This window comes from Oryx dammah, unplaced genomic scaffold (genome assembly GCF_014754425.2).
Source record: "Oryx dammah isolate SB20612 unplaced genomic scaffold, SCBI_Odam_1.1 HiC_scaffold_13, whole genome shotgun sequence".
Taxonomy (NCBI): domain Eukaryota; kingdom Metazoa; phylum Chordata; class Mammalia; order Artiodactyla; family Bovidae; genus Oryx; species Oryx dammah.
In genome coordinates, this window is record NW_024070197.1 from 57229760 (window position 1) to 57245047 (window position 15288).

Consider the following 15288-nt stretch of genomic DNA (forward strand, 5'->3'; position numbering starts at 1 on the left):
TGCATCCGCTGGTCCCAGATTCCCAGTTGGTTGCCCCCCCATCGCCCCTCCTCCCTGAATCACCAGTCTGTTCTCCACGTCCATGAGTCTGTCTCTGTTTCATAGGTACGTTCCTTTTTGTCATATCTTAGATTCCACATATAAGTGGTCTCATATGGTATTTGTCTTTCTCTTTCTGACTCACTTCATTTAGGATGATCATGTGTAGTTGCATCCATGTTGCTGCATAGGGCCTTATTTTGTCCTTTTCTGGCTGAGTAATATTCCTTCTATATCCATTCATCTGTTGATGGATATTTTGTTTCCATGTCTTATCTATGTGCATAGCCACTCTTTAGTGGTGAAATGAACTTTACATATATGCATGTTTATATATATATATATATATATAAAGATTTATTTAAAGTGTGAGATTAAGCAGGTCCTTACCTACATACATATATAAACACACTCTCATCTTGAGGACCCTTGTTGGCAAAGCATTGCTACTGACTCAAGAGTAGCCTTATCAGTACTTATGCTGGTGAAGGCCGGGCCGAGAGACTGGGTTACATCAGTCGGGGACTCGGGTACGTCTGTTAGATGGGGGCAAACGCAGGTCTGGGCTCAGGCAGAAGTTGGGTAGGAAATGTAACGTCCCTCTGCTCTCCCAGGTGAGAACTAGTCTCTGCTGGTGGCTGCATGGCCGCTTCCCCAGAGAAGGCCCCTGGCTGTGACGCCATGGCGCAGCCTTTCCCTCACTGGCCCCCGTGTCCTCCTGCATGTGGGGCTCATGCTGCTGCCTCTCTTAAGGTTACTGGGAGGATTCGATGGGAACGTGTGCGAGGCCTGATGCCCTTTTCCTTGGGGATTCCCTAAGGCGGCCCCATCAGAAGCTCTTGGCTTCTGAGGTTTCCAGTGAGGTCTGTACTCCATCCTCCAAACCCCTTCCTGGAAATGCGGATGCAGAGGCTTGGGCCCAAGGATGGTCCAGGAGCCTTCCTAAGCTGGGGGTGAGGACAAGAGCCCTTTGGGCACCAAGGCAAGTTGAGATATCAACGTCCAGGGGCCCACAGGCTTCATGGGGGCACCAATCTGGAGCGACTGGGAGGTTCAGGGCAGAGAGTGGGAGGGGGACACTTTATAGGGCCGCTGCCGTTTTGTCCAGGGATCAGGAGGAGACTGTCCAGGGCACCAGGCAGGCAGGAAGCACCAATATGCGTATGTAAATCAGTGAAAATTCCTCCTCCAAGGCTGTCAGTTTGTGAGAAATGTGGCGAGATCTTGCTGAGAAGTGACTGGAGAGATCAACGGCAACGATGTCAATGGAAAGAGCATGGTGTATATGATTGTTATACGGGCAGAAGATCTTGCATTTAAGTCTCTGATCTGACTTCATTGAATGGCAATCTTCATTTCCTAATCTGTGCAGTGGGCACAATAGCTCTCCCTACAGGTCATTATGATGCTCATGGAAGCTGAAGGCAGAAAGTGCCCGCAGTAGAGCTGGCACGTAGTAGGTGTCCTATACATGTTGATTGCCTGATACCTACTTCCTTCCCTTCCCCGTCTTTAAAGCAGTGGAAACCTGTCTGGAGCACAGGGGAGGAGCGGACGATGCACACTGGCAGGCAGCAAGGGTCTCCGCAAGTCAGTCATCAGGGACTGACATTCAAGCTGGTGTCATTCAGGAAGTGCCAGGAGACCCCACCCATGTGGGACCCCCAGCCAGATGGTGACTTGTGGGGTGTAACTTAACCGCCTGGATTAAGGGCCTTAACAATGATTTGTGGCTGTAGGACAGTTGGGGTCCACGGGCTTAGCCCCCACGTGCAGAACACACACTCGCTAAGAGAGCACTTATGGATCCGCCTGGGGGGCAGGGGTGGGGGACACGTGTCCTTGAGATTTTCCGTCTATTGTCAAACATGGAGCCCTGGGCTCTGCCAGGACAGATGGCAAATGAGCTGTCTCGCGGTGCCAGGGGGCCCAATGGGTTCTAGCTTCAGGCCACACTCGGTGTCCCAAGACGCCTCCTTGTCTCGCGCAGACACACTTGTTTACACTTTCACTTCCAAAGAGGGGCCTGCAGGCTGCTCTCACAGCCATTTGGATGGTAACAAGCAGTTACTGACAAAAGAAGAGAAAACTCAGACGTTGTGGGCCAGTTCCTGGCAGAGGAGATCTGTGGTTGACAATTTTTTTTTTTAAGAAGTCTTGTGGTTGTGTCTTTAAGATTGTATCTCCTCTTGGCCACATTTCCTGTTTGATTGCGGAGTCTTTTCCTCCCCCTTCTCCTCCTCCCTGTGTCTTGCATTGCTTGTAGTATTCTCATCATAGCAATGGCCAAGAGGAAGCCGGGAGAGCCTGGCGTTTGGCGGCAAATGGAGCTGAGTTCACATTCTCCCTCCATCATGGTGTGATGGATGTCATGTGATGACTCAGCTCCTTTTGCCTTCGGCACCTCTTCTAGGGTTTGTTTGTTTGTTTTAAGAATTAAGAAATATTGTAGGCAGACGCTTTACCATCTGAGCCACCAGGGAAATCCATATGCAGACATACAACTGAAAAATGTGTACTCATTTTGTACCCACTTCTTTGCCTGCCTCAGTCTAACAGGAGAGAAAAACTGGGGCTCAGAGAGGTGAAATAACTTGCCCAAGGACACACAGTAGTGAGCAGTGAGTGGGAATTCCAGAGTGTCTTTCTGTCTTTTCATTCTAAAATAATTTGACTTACAAGAAAGTTGCAAAAATTGTACACCCCCAATTACACATACCCTTCACCCAGATCCCCCAAATGATAATGTCTTGTATAAACATGGCACGGTTTTAAAAATAGGAAATTAACATTAACAACAATATTATGATCTAATTATTTAGACTTTACTGATTGTCCCACGAATGTCCTTTTTCTGGTCCTGAATCCAATCCAAGGTGACGCATCACATTTAGTTCTCCTTGTTCCTCTTTAACCTGGAGCAGTTCCTTCACCTTTCTGAGATTTTCTTGACCTTGACAGTTGGAAGAGAATATAAGAAGCTAGTTACGTTTTGCAGTTTGGGGTTTGTCTCCTCTTTCCCTGTTATTAAATTCAGGTTATGCATTTTGGGAGGAGGATCACAGAAGCCATGTCATGTCTGTCTGAGTGCATCACATTAGGGCCATTTGTTCCCTTACTGATGATGTCAACTTGATCATTTGGGTTTAGATTCCAAGGCTGCTTTTCTTTTGACTGCACCATGCTACCAACAATCTGATTTCTATACACTGTCCTCAAGCTGTCAGAACCGATCCTGCCTTTAAAGCAGTTGAAAGTAATATTAAATGATACCGCAACTCAAGATGTTGCTTTTATACTGTGAGTTTCCTTGAGGGCAAAAACCAATTTTGAATCTTTGGCGCTTTTGTGCCTTGCACAGAGAGAAAGCCAAGATGCTGTTTGTTGAATGAAAATAAATAAAATCATGAACATATGAGCGAATGGGATTCTCAGTTCAGGTTGAGGGCAGGAATATATACCTTATATATCCCTTTACTTTCTATATTGCCTACAAACAGTGGGTAATCAATTAAATATGAGTGAATGAAACTAATACTTCCAAGGGGATATTTCCTGACTTACAAGAAGGGGAAAATGTCTACTTTGTATTTAAAAAAATGAAAAATATTTATTTTTTTCACAGCTCTTTTTTATTAAACAAAGGTATTTCTGCTTTGACTCTGGGTGTGTAAAAATAATTTTCTTATCTTTGGTTGTTTGTGGTGTTTCCACAGATGGAGACCGTAACTGTTTAGTTTAAGAAAGCTGGTTAATGATTTGGCCCTGTGGTAGGTGGAATACTGAGATGGCTTCAAGATTGCCACCTGATATAATCCCCTGTTCTTGAGTGAGGTGGGGCTGCTCTAACCAGTTGAACCATCAGGAGACTAGAGGTCAGAGATGGAGTATTCAGAGGTTCAGACTTGAGAGGCCAAAGGGAGAGAGTCACATGGTAGGGAATGGCAGGAGGGTTCTAGGAGCTGAGATCAGCCACCAGTCAGTGGCTTGTAGCAAGAAAACAGGGACCTCAGTCCACAAACACAAGGCACTGAATTCTCCCAACACCCTGAGCGAGACCGGAAGGGGACCTGGGCCTCAGATAGGACCCAAACCCACTGACATCTTAATTTTGCCTCAGGAGACCTTGAGCAAAGAACTCAGCTACACTGTGCCCCAACTCCCAGACCCATGGAAACTGAGATGATACATTTGTGTTGTAAGTGGCTAAGTTTGTGATACATTACACAGCAAGCTGGAATCAAGATTGCCGGGAGAAATATCAATAACCTCAGATATGCAGATGACACCACCCTTATGGCAGAAAGTGAAGAGGAACTCAAAAGCCTCTTGATGAAAGCGAAAGTGGAGAGTGAAAAAGTTGGCTTAAAGCTCAACATTCAGAAAACGAAGATCACAGCATCCGGTCCCATCACTTCATGGGAAATAGATGGGGAAACAATGGAAACAGTGTCAGACTTTATTTTGGGGGGCTCCAAAATCACTGCAGATGGTGATTGCAGCCATGAAATTAAAAGACACTTACTCCTTGGAAGAAAAGTTATGACCAACCTAGACAGCATATGCAAAAGCAGAGACATTACTTTGCTGACTAAGGTCCGTCTAGTCAAGGCTATGGTTTTCCAGTGGTCATGTATGGATGTGAGAGTTGGACTGTGAAGAAAGCTGAGTGCCGTAGAATTGATGCTTTTGAACTGTGGTGTTGGAGAAGACTCTTGAGAGTCCCTTGGACTGCAAGGAGATCCAACCAGTCCATTCTGAAGGAGATCAGCCCTGGGATTTCTTTGGAAGGAATGATGCTAAAGCTGAAGCTCCAGTACTTTGGCCACCTCATGCAAAGAGTTGACTCATTGGTAAAGACTCTGATGCTGGGAGGGATTGGGGGCAGGAGGAGAAGGGGACGACAGAGGATGAGATAGATGGCTGGATGGCATCCCTGACTCGATGGAGGTGAGTCTGAGGGAACTCTGGGAGTGGGTGATGGACAGGGAGGCCTGGCGTGCTGCAATTCATGGGGTCGCAGAGAGTCGGACACGACTGAGCGACTGAACTGAGCTGAACTGAACACAGCAATAGTTTGGCCTTTTCTGAATGTCACATAGTTGGAGTTGTGCAGTATGTAGCTTTTTCAAATGGGCTAATTTCACTTAAGTTTCCTCCATGGCTTCTTTGTGACTTGACAGCTGATTTTTTTTTTTTTTTTTTTTTTACTGCTGAATCAACTTGAGGCTCTAAGAATCACATGGCCAGGAAATGGCAGAATCATACTTTGAACCTAGCTCTAGTTGAGTCATGAAAATGAAAGTGAAAGTGAAGTCACTCAGTCGTGTCTGACTCTTTGCAATCTCATGGACTGTATCCTACCAAGCTCCTCCCTCCATGGGATTCTCCAGGCAAGAGTACTGGAGTGGGTTGCCATTTCTTTCTCCAGGGGATCTTCCCGACCTAGGGATCAAACCCAGGTCTCCCGCATTCCAGGCAGATGCTTTAACCTCTGAGTCATAAAGCCACATTATTTCTTCTGGAGGTCACAGCATGGGGTGGTTCCTGTACCTCGGAAGAGGTGAGGGTGGTTTCTTTTTCTCTCTTCAGTCTGCCATTTTCCTTGGGTCAAACTCAGAATGGTTTTCCCTATCAGCTTGTAGATTAGGTTGTTATCAAGGGAGGGGGATAATTATTGATTACTTTTCATACACCGGGTACCATACATTGCCTTAAAATTTTTTTTAAATACAATTTTAAAGGTTACTTTCCATTTACAAAAGATTTTCCCCATGTGGTACAATGGATCCTTACACCCAGCAGTTTGTACCCCCCTCCTTTTTACCTTCTCCCTCCACTGATGACCACTAGTTTATTCTCTGTATCTGTGAGTCTGCTTCTTCCTTGTTCTATCCACTGGTTTGTCATATTTTTTTAGGTTCCACACATTAGTGATATCACACAGTATTTGTCTTTCTCCATCTGACTCACTTCTCTTAACGTAATTCCCCCCAAGTCCATCCATGCTGCTGCAGATGGCAAAAATTCATTCTTTTTTGTGAGTAGCATTCCATCGTGTGTATGTATACCACATCTTCACGCGTTCATCTGTCGACGGGTGGGTAGGCTGCTGCGTCTAGACTGTAGTGAATAACGCTGCTGTGAACACTGGGTGAGGCGTTTGGGGGTGTTCTGGATGTATACCCAGGAGTGGCATTGCTGAGTCATATAGCTGCTCCAGTTTTAGGTTCTTGAGGAAACTCCATACAGTTTCCCACTGGCTGCACCAATTTACATTTCTACCTTTCTCCACATCCTCGCAAACATTTGCTATTTGTATTCTTTTTGATAGTAGCCATTCTGCCACGTATGAGGTGATATCTCACTGTGGTTTTGATCAGCAATTCCCTAATGATTAGTGATGTTGACATCTTTTCATGTGCCTGTTGATCATATGCATTTCCATTTTGAAAAAGTGTCTGTTCAGTTCTTCTGCCCATTCTTAAGTAGAGTTGTTCGTTTTTCTGATGTTTGTATGAGTTGCTTACTTATGTTGGCTTTTAATCCCTTATCAGTCATATCATTTGCAAATAAATATTTTCTCCCATTCAGTCTTTTCATTTTGTCAGTGGTTTCCTTTGCTGTGCAAAACCTTGTAAGTTTAATTAGCCCCTTTTGTTTATTTTTGCTTTTATTTAGTTTAGGAAATGGATCCGAAAACATTGCTGTGATTTATGTCAAAGAGTGTTTTGTCTATGTTTTCTCCTAGGTGTTTTATAATATATTGTCTTACATTTAAGTGTTTAATCCACTTTGAATTTATTTTTGTATATGGTAGTATAGAATATAATTTTATTCTTTTCCATGTAGTTCCTCAGTTTTCCCAGCACCGCTTATTGAAGAGACTATCTTTTCTCTATTGTATACTCTTGCCTCCCATGTTATGGATTAATTGACCGTAAGTGCGTGGGCTTAATTCTGGGCTCCCTGTCTTGTTCCGCAGATTTCTGTTTCTATTTTTGGCCAGTACCATACTGTTTTCATTATTGTCACTTTGTAGTTTAGTCTGAGCTCAGGGCATGTGTTTCCTCAACTTCTCATGCACTGCCTTTTATATCTGCTGTTTAACCCTTACAACAAACCAGTTGGTTGGGTAATATTATGACCTTCTTTTTTTACAGATGAAGGAAATGAGCCTCAAAGTCATTAAGTCACTTTTCCAAGTCACAATTAGTCCCAACTAGTAATGGCAACTGCTGGGTTTGGAATGTGGAGTGGTCTTGTTTTAAGCTTTGTGACCTTTACTCTCTGCTGGTGGCCCTCGTTCTTCTTGGTCTTAGGCACCTCTCTTTCTCTTAAAAGAGATTGGGCTGCAGCCCCTCATGAGTTATTACATTTAGGTAATTAATGACTGCCATTCCTAGTAATTTCACCAAAAGGGAGTCAACTGGACATTATTTTTCTCCTCAAGGAAAGACATAATACCACCTGTCTCTAAATTGGGCTTGCAATGTCCAGGAACTATATGCAAGAGAATATGTTAAGCAAAACTCTATCAGTGCAATTAGTCAAAACTATTTCAGCATTTGGTTCCTTTACCAGATGACTTTCAAAGGAGAAAATATCAATGGGATAAGGGAACCTAGGAGAGACATATGTACCAAAAATCATATGTAGATTATGTCAGATCTTGATTTGAACAAAAAAAAACTGTGTGTATGTGTATGTGTGAATAATATTAAGGAATTGCTGGTAGTTTTTTTTTTTTTTATAGGATACTGACTGTAGTTAGCCTTTTTAAAAATGTTCTTCTGGACTTCCTTGATGGGTCAGTGGTAAAGAATCCACCTGCCAATGCAGGAGACACAGGTTCGATCCCTGATCTGGGAAGATCCCACATGTCACGGAGCAACTAAACCTGTGCACCACAGCTGTGGAGCCTAAGCTCCAAAGCTCGGGAGCCACAAGTGCTGAGCCCAGGAGCTGCGAGTACTGAAGCTTGCATGCCCTAGAGCTTGTGCTCTGCAACAACAGAAGCCACCACAATGAGAAGCCCAGGCCCTGCAACTCCAGAGTAGCCCCAGCTCGCTGCAGCTGGAGAAAAGCCCTCATAAAGCCCACCGAGCACCGCCAACATCAATAATAAATAAATAAAATTATTTTAAAAATGTTCTTCCATTTAAAACATGTGTAGTTAACTTCTAAGTGCTTTACTTATCTCACTTCCTCCATTTTTTTTTAGACAAAGTTAGAGGAACCCCTGGAAGCCCTTTGTCAGCTTCACACCTGGGACATGGCAGAGCTGGGCCTGAAGGCAGAAGACGCAGGCAAGTCTGTCTGGGTGCAGCTTGTTGCCGCGCCTTTACAGTCTGGTCAACCTTTTTTGGTGTGGACACGCATCGAACTGCGTGACAAATGAGCAGTCGAGGAATCTCAGGCTGTGGCTTTCGTGGGATGCAGTTTAGGGGTTTTTTTCATGGAAGTCCCTAGGAACAAATTTGAAAAATACCCAGAATCAGCTCCATGGCAGGAAAGGTAGTTGCCAAAAGCAGCCTGATTGAGACCGAAACTCCAGATGTCATCAACTTTGCAGACACACGCAGTTCCGTGGTGAGCAGCGAGCGGCAGTGGAGGCTGCTGACTCACAGGCTGGGAGCCATGGGGCTGGGGCTGTTTCTTCAAGGATGTTTTATAAGCCAGCTGCCATCTTGGCACTACCACGTGGGCTGGGCTGTCCTCAGAGTTGATGGTGGTCCTTCCACATTTGGGGGTGCTTCTTCATTCCAAACATGCACAGAGTTCAGCGAGCATATCTTGCTTTGGAATTTCCGGTTGACAGCTCAGAACCTCATCTTCCTTACGATTAGCCCATGGGGTCGGGACGTGGACTTGAAGGGGTGAAGTGATGAGTCTGACCTCCCATGAACCCTTTACCTTCCTGATAAGATGAGTGCAAGGAAGACAGGAAGGAGGTTGGGCCCGTATCACTGAGCGCTCACCACGAACTGAGAAGCACTCGTACTGCAAAGCAGTTATCTCAGCAATGCACAGGGTTTCTTACAACAGCAGAGGGAGACTGTGGATGAGTCAGGATGAAACCAACCCAGGACTGAGAAGATAACCGAAAGACATGGCTCTTCAGCAGCTCAGTCCCAGCCGGACAGCACCAACTCTTGTGTTCACTCGGGAGGCAGCAAAGTCCAGCAAGTCTAAGGGATGATGGGGTGGCCTCGTGGGGTTATTCACCCAAGGCTTCTGGAAAGAAACATTCTGAGGGAAGAAATGTTCCTGGCTTCTGACCAGGAACAGGGGCATGTGAGGACCTGCCATAAAGCCTGAGCATAAAATCAGAAGCCTGTTATCCATCCAAACTTGGGAAGGCGTCGAGAGCCCACGGCTGTGGTGTTCTGTAACCAGGGAAACAGGATGTGGCACAAATGGGAATGGGTACTTTCACATTTGGGTGGCTGTTGGCGCACAGAATGAGGTCATGCTAGAGGGTCTCATGCTGGGCAGTGGGGCTTTGGGGACAACAGTGACCCTCCCATAGAGAAATGGAGCCGGAGCTGGCCAGGAGGGCCATAGGACAGACAGATTACATGGGGTATCCAAGAGAGGCTTGTCCTTGGGTTTATGCATGGCACCCCCTGTATACTCAAGCAGGGAGCTGAGGTAATGTGACATGTGTCATAGGGTAAACATGAGAATTAAGTGAGAGAATAAGAAAAGCATTGGTATTGTTATTGCTGTTTCATAATTTTAATTGTTATGTCAAACAAACCTTGGTTCTGAGATATATATATATATACATAGACAGAGGAACCTGGTGGGCTCCAGTCCATGGGGTCACAAGAGTCAGACATGCCTGAGCGACTAACACACACACACACACACACACACACACACACACACACACACATACACACACATATACACGCATGCATGTGGGCTCAGTCGTGTCCAACTCTTTGAGACCCCATGAACTGTAGCCTGCCAGACTCCTTTTGTCCATGGAATTTTCCAGGCAAGAACACTAGAATGGGTTGCCATTTCCTTCTCCAATGCATGAAAGTGAAAAGTGAAAGGGAAGTCACGCAGTCGTGTCCGACTCTTTGCGACCCCATAGACTGCAGCAGACCAGGCTCCTCTGTCCATGGGATTTTCCAGGCAAGAGTACTGGAGTGGGGTGCCATTGCCTTCTCCGGTCCAACTCTTTGCAACCCCATGAACTGTAGCCTGCCAGACTCCTTTTGTCCATGGAATTTTCCAGGCAAGAATACTGGAGTGAATTGCCATTTCCTGCTCCAGGGGACTCTTCCCGACTCAGGGATCGAATCTGCAACTAGTGAGTCTTCTGCATTGGCAGGTGGATTCTTTACCACTGTGCCACCTGGGAAGACCCTAGAGTTGGGCCATAAAGAAGGCTGAGCACTGAAGAATTGATGCTTTTGGACTGTGGTGCTGGAGAAGGCTCTTGAGAGTTCCTGGACAGCAAGGAGATCAAACCAGTCCATCCTAAAGAAAATCAACCCTGAATATTCACTGGAAGGACTGATGCTGAAGCTGAAGCTCCAATACTATGGCCACCTGATGCGAAGAGCTAACTCATTGGAAAAGACCCTGATGCTGGCAAAGACTGAGGGCAGGAGAAAGAGGGGATGACAGAGGATGAGATGGTTGGACAGCATCACTGACTCAATGGACATGAGTTTGAGCAAAGTCAGGAAGATGGTGAAGGACAGGGAAAGGCTGGCGTGCTGCAGTCCATGGTGTCACAAAGAGTCAGATACAACTTAGTGACTGAACAACAATGTACTATTAATAACTTAATTAAATTATATAAATTACCAATGTCTGTATGTAGTAAGTGCTATGTACAGCTGCTAGTTGCTTCTGTTATTTTTATTATGATGATTATCAATGGAGATGATGGTACTAGAATAGCAGGAGGACTTTAAAGATGGAGAAATATATTTTGATTATAATTACCATCATGCCTATTTTTGATCCCTGGACTAAAAATGGAGCCTGGAACTCATGGGTAATATTGAAATAAATGTGTTGAACTCAGTCAAAGAGAAGGAGAGAGAGACTTGGAACAGGGACTTTCAGGCTCCAGTTTCCATCTTGGTTCAGCCGCAGGGGTTGGATGCCCACCCTGCGCTGCCGGGTTAGGTTTGCTTGTGGTCCAGATGAATATGAGACTGTCGGAGTAGACAGTAGGAGGCTGGAGATGCTTGTCTAAGATCTCCAACTGGTTGGCATCAGCAGCCAGCACAAACTCAGGAACTCCCACCTTTGACTTCAGATCCCTTCCTCTGGCACTGCTGTCTCAGGTATGAGAGGCCCCCGGGGTCCTGGCTGTCTGTGCTCATGGGGAAGAGCATGGAGACAAAGCGGGTTGGGATCCAGGCTCCCATCCGTGTGGCTGGCTCTCAGAAGAACGCCTTGGTCCAGCCCAGAGGAGAGGTGCGGGGTAAGCTGGAGAACTGGTTTGGCTGAATGTTCTAAATTTAGAAGGGGACTTGGATGCGCCCTCTGCGGCTTTTGACTGGTGCCCAAGCTCGGAGCGTGTTGGTGTTTTTCCTCTTTGGGTTCCCCATCAGGGTGGGGAAGCTGCTGCCCTCTCAGGTTCCTGAGGGCTCAGGCACAGGCGCCAGGTTTATAAATACCCTCTCTCCTCCCTGGCCGATTGTCAGTGATTCCAGGGTTTCTCACGGAGCCTCTGCGCTTCAGTTCGCTGGGATGAGAATCCAGGGCGGCGGGTTGCCCCCAGCCCTGGGGAGGGTCTGCGGCAGAGGCTCGGGCGGATGCATCCGGTGCTGCCTCCCTCCTCCCTGTGCCTTGCGAGGCAGTCAAAAGCCTTGTGGGGAAATAACACTTTCCTTTGTCCCATTCTGATAAAAAACTGTTTGGAGGTTCGAGCTGTGTCATCATAGGGGTGGGGGCGTGAAGACAAGATTGGGCCTGGGGCATTTGTAGACTGTGTGTCAGGCTTATGCCCGGTGATTTAATGCTGGTTGGAAACGTGAGCTGATAATGAGTGTTCTATGTGTGAAAGCTCCATGCAGCTGTTTTTATGCGGACTGTCTTATTTATTCACCCATGTGATCCTTTAACATCTGTGGAGTGTTTCATGGCTGAGGCACCTGAGGATCTGAGAAGTGATGGGACTGACCCAAGTTGCACTTCACTTTCTTTCTTTCCACAAGCGCCATGTTGAGAACCCCTATCATCTAATTTGTATTTAATAGCATCCTGGGCAGTTAAGACTTAAAACATTTTGAAGACATAGCGCGGTGCATGTGTGTGTGTGTGTGCGTGCTCTGTTGTGTCCGACTCTTTGCGACCCAGACAAGAACACTGGAGTGGGTTGCCATTTCCTCCTCTGGGGATCGTCCCGTTCTAGGGATTGAACTCCCATCTCCTGCATTGTGGGCGGATTCTTTACCACTGCACCATCTGGGAAGCCCAGTAGACCAGGGCTCAAATCACAGCGCTGCCACTTGCTCTAAGAATCCTCAAATCCTTTAAACTTATCTGAGCCTCAGTTATCTTACCTGTCAAATGGGAAGGAGAGTAGAGTCAGTGTGAGGCCCAGTTGAGACTGTGTCCAACAACTTGGGAAATAGTGTGCCCTGAATCAGTGATAATGAATAATTGTAATAATAATAAAATGTTAATTCAGTTGGTCCTATGTGTCAGGCTATTCTGTGCACATTATATTTTTTATTTAATGCTCTCAACCATCTTAGGAAGACATACTTTATTAACCTCAGTTTTCAAAAGATCTGAGGGTTAAAGAGTCCAAATGACCTGCCCATGGTCTCATAGCTAGTAAATGGATGAATGTGGGTTTGAATCCAGAGAGACTCCGAGTCCATATTCTTACCTCATACGTGTACTGCCTTTGTCATCATTTGCATCATCGCTTATCATCACCGTCATCGCCTTTCACCATCGCTATCATTCTCCATCACCGTTATCACCGTCAGTATCCTCTCCACCAACATCACCATCACACTGTTCACTGTCATCAACATGGTACCACCCTCATCACCATCACCACCGTCGTCATCACGATCCTCATCAGCGTCTCTAGGATGATGTCACGGTTATCATTATTCCTGCCTGTGTCTGTCAGCTCTGGAGCTCCTCTCGGACGGGGATGGTGCCCATACGAGCAGTAGGATCTCAGCAAGTGTCTGTGGATTGGAAGCATGAATGAGATGACCCTTCATGAGCTCAGCTCATCCGAGAGGTTTCTCACCCATGTGCCCAGAGCAGTCGAGGGCTAGTGGATCTTAAACCTGAAATTCCTGTGGAAGGGCGCTCTGAGAAGCACATTGCTGGCAAAAAAGCACAGAAGCTGAGGATTCTCTGTTTTCCCTGCACTGTCCAACCAATATGGAAGCCACTAGCGACTAAATTTTAAAAGTCACATTATTTAAAATAAAATAAAATGTTAAATTGAGTTCCCTAGTTATGGTAGTCACATTCCATCACTTGTGGCTGGTGGCTACCATATTAGATATGCAGCCATTGATCACTGAGTGTCTCATTGCTAAACGTTCTCTCGGTGCTGTCCTAGAAGGTCCTGATTCTCAGTCCCCATGTGCCCTCTGAGTACATTAATCTTTTCAGATAAGAAGGCTGGTCTCGGGCTTGGAGCCTCTGGTCACTGAGACCAGCACGCACCAGTGGGATGGGGAGACAAGCCAGAGAGAGGCTCCTGGTGGACTCCTCAGTCTTGCCGCCATCCTGCCTAAGCTCAATGGGCTTAAGGTAAGGTGGTTGAAGTCACCAGCACTGGAGTCAGGGCTCAGATCTCCAGTTTTCAGCTGTGCAACTTTGAGAAAATTAATAAACCTCCCTGGGCCTCAGTTTCCCCAACTGTGAAATGTGTATGCCACAACTTCACAGGGACGTGTGGGAAAACTGGAAGAGCTATGTCAAAAGCACTTGCACACAACAGGTTATGAAGTGTCAATTCTCTTCCCCTCCATCATTGAGAAGGCCAGGGTGGGTGAGGTTCAAAGCCAGGTGACTTTACAAACTGCAGGGAAGTTCCCCTGCGCTCATCTCAGCCTGCTTCTCTGGACCTGCTTAGTCCTGCTTGGAACGTTATATATTTGGGCATTTGGTGAGACAGAGAATTGTTACATTTTGCTACCATCACCAGTAAACAAAATACAAGGCTTTCCCCAAAGGAAGCCATGCATGGGGACTTAGTAAAGAGTTCTGGCAGCCCCAGGAATCAACTCCCTTCACCCACTCAATGCCCATCCCCTTCCCTCCATACTCGTCCCACAAGGCCCCATTTCCCTGCAAAAAATCAGCACCTCTGTGGCTCTGAATTTCAAATTCACTAGTAGCAATCACACTCATAGCTACTGTTTGTTGAGGTCCTCGATGTGCTGGGCACGGTTCAAAGGTGTTTACACACAGTATCATGGCCCTCTGATGGGCCATATCAGCCCATTTTACAGATGATGAAACTGAGGTCCAAAGAGTTTGACTAGCACACCCATAACCTGTTGCGTGGCAGGTAAAAAATGGCAGAGCAGGACATTGAATTCAGGTCCACAGGAAGCTGAAGTCCCTGCTATTCCCACCATTTCACATTTCCCATGGGGTCAAGAAGATGCTTATGTAAGAGTGACCGGCATAGAGTTTTATAACCATGATGGTCCAGGTTGGAGGGGAGAGCTCAGGCTTTGTGGCACCAGTTCAGCTTTGAGATCTGGCTCTGTGTTGACTGCCAGGGCAATCGTGGGCAAGCTGCCCCCTTTTATTAATAAAAACCACTTTAAGTTTCAGTTTCCCTAACTGTAAAATGAGGATGGTGATTAAACCTCATAGTGATGTTTTGAGGATTCAGGGGTCGCGAGCTATGTTTGACAAAGTGTTAGACCTGCAGTGGGTGTTTGGAGTGCATTAGAAGCTTCTGCCCTTGCAGGCTTCTCCCCACCCTGGATGAGAGTTTCTCACTCTCCGTCCTCCTGACCCTCTGAGCTGACAATTCTTTGGTGTGGAGGCTGTCCATGTTACAGGATGTTTAACAGCATCCTTTGCCTCTCCCCACTAAGTGCCAGTTGGAACAACCAGAAAGGCTTTGCTAAAGCTGTCCCTGGAGGGGCAGAATCCCCGCTCACACCCTCGGGGACACCTGCTGGAGCACCATCTCCCAGTGCCACGCCAGACGGGAGGCTGTGATCAGCCTGGGGTGGCCGGTGCTGGCGCCTTTTGAGAATTGGCACCAGGCTC